The sequence below is a fragment of the Hemiscyllium ocellatum genome, chromosome 18 (assembly GCF_020745735.1).
Source record: "Hemiscyllium ocellatum isolate sHemOce1 chromosome 18, sHemOce1.pat.X.cur, whole genome shotgun sequence".
In the NCBI taxonomy this organism is placed as follows: Eukaryota; Metazoa; Chordata; class Chondrichthyes; order Orectolobiformes; family Hemiscylliidae; genus Hemiscyllium; species Hemiscyllium ocellatum.
The window spans coordinates 3115650-3116850 of record NC_083418.1 but is presented as its reverse complement, the minus strand read 5'-3'; the positions used below and the strand labels follow the sequence as shown (position 1 = coordinate 3116850).

The 1201-nt window shown below is 43.8% G+C and overlaps 1 non-coding gene across 1 annotated transcript; it reads right to left on the bottom strand.

The window, feature by feature from the left end:
- Positions 1-386: 386 nt before the first annotated feature.
- On the bottom strand, positions 387-468 carry trnas-uga (transfer RNA serine (anticodon UGA)). The gene has a single exon. It is a non-coding gene; the product is annotated as a tRNA-Ser (tRNA).
- Between the last annotated feature and the right edge of the window lie 733 nt (positions 469-1201).

Sequence of the window (1201 nt, the reverse complement as noted above, 5' to 3'; positions counted from 1 at the left end):
GCTCAACACCTGTATGAATCTATGACTCCATTAGTCTGGAATAATCACAGGTTGTGGGCCTGAAATATTATCCCAGCTTGTCTTTCAACAGATCCTAGAAAATGAATCATTCATCGCCTGCAGTTGCACGTCTTGTATTGCATCTTACTTTGCTTCATTCCCGCGCATCTAAATTTCACAACATCTCATCACCTGTGTTGATCCTCATTCACATTGGTGACTTTCTTCTGTCTTGACATGTAATTTACTCTTCTAAATGACTGGGTCACACTTGAAATTACTTTGGAATCTTTACGTTCGAAAATCGAGTTTTAATTGACGTCTCACTCAAACTTCATGGTAGGCAAAAGCCCGCTCAGAGATTAGTGGTTTTTAAACACGTAAAACGCTCCGAGCGGGATTCGAACCTACGAGGGGAAGCCCCATTGAATTTCAAATTCAACGCCTTAACCACTCGGCCATCACAGCTGCGTCAGGGCTTTTAATTTTTATCATAAAAAACCCGAATCCATGAAATACATAAGCTGTTGAAAGAACAATTTATCAAGACACAAAGATTTCGACAAAACCTTTGCAGTGACACAGGTGCATTAGATTAGATTACTTACAGTGTGGAAACAGGCCCTTCGGCCCAACAAGTCCACACCGACCCGCCGAAGCGCAACCCACCCATACATATACCCCTTCCCTAACACTACGGGCAATTTAGCATGGCCAATTCACCTAACCCGCACATCTTTGGACTGTGGGAGGAAACCGGAGCACCCGGAGGAAACCCACGCAGACACGGGGAGAACGTGCAAACTCCACACAGTCAGCCGCCTGAGGCGGGAATTGAACCCAGGTCCCTGGCGCTGTGAGGCAGCAGTGCTAACCACTGTGCCACCGTGCCGCCCACTGAATGTTACATTTGTAGGTTAACCAGCTTTCACAGCAGCCTGAATTCTGATACAAATGAACTTGTGAGAAAGATTCTTCGTGGAGTTATAGAGTCACGGAATTTACACCACAAAGGAGTCATTTGCCTCCTTGCATATGATCGATTTTAAAACTCAATTTTCCAGCACCTGTTGCTGAAGTCGATATGCTAATAAGTTTTAATATTCAGCGCAACTTGTAATCAAAAATATTCGTACTAAATACCAGAACACTGGCTCACATTCGAAAAAAAACATATCCGAATTAGAACGAATTCGGAAAC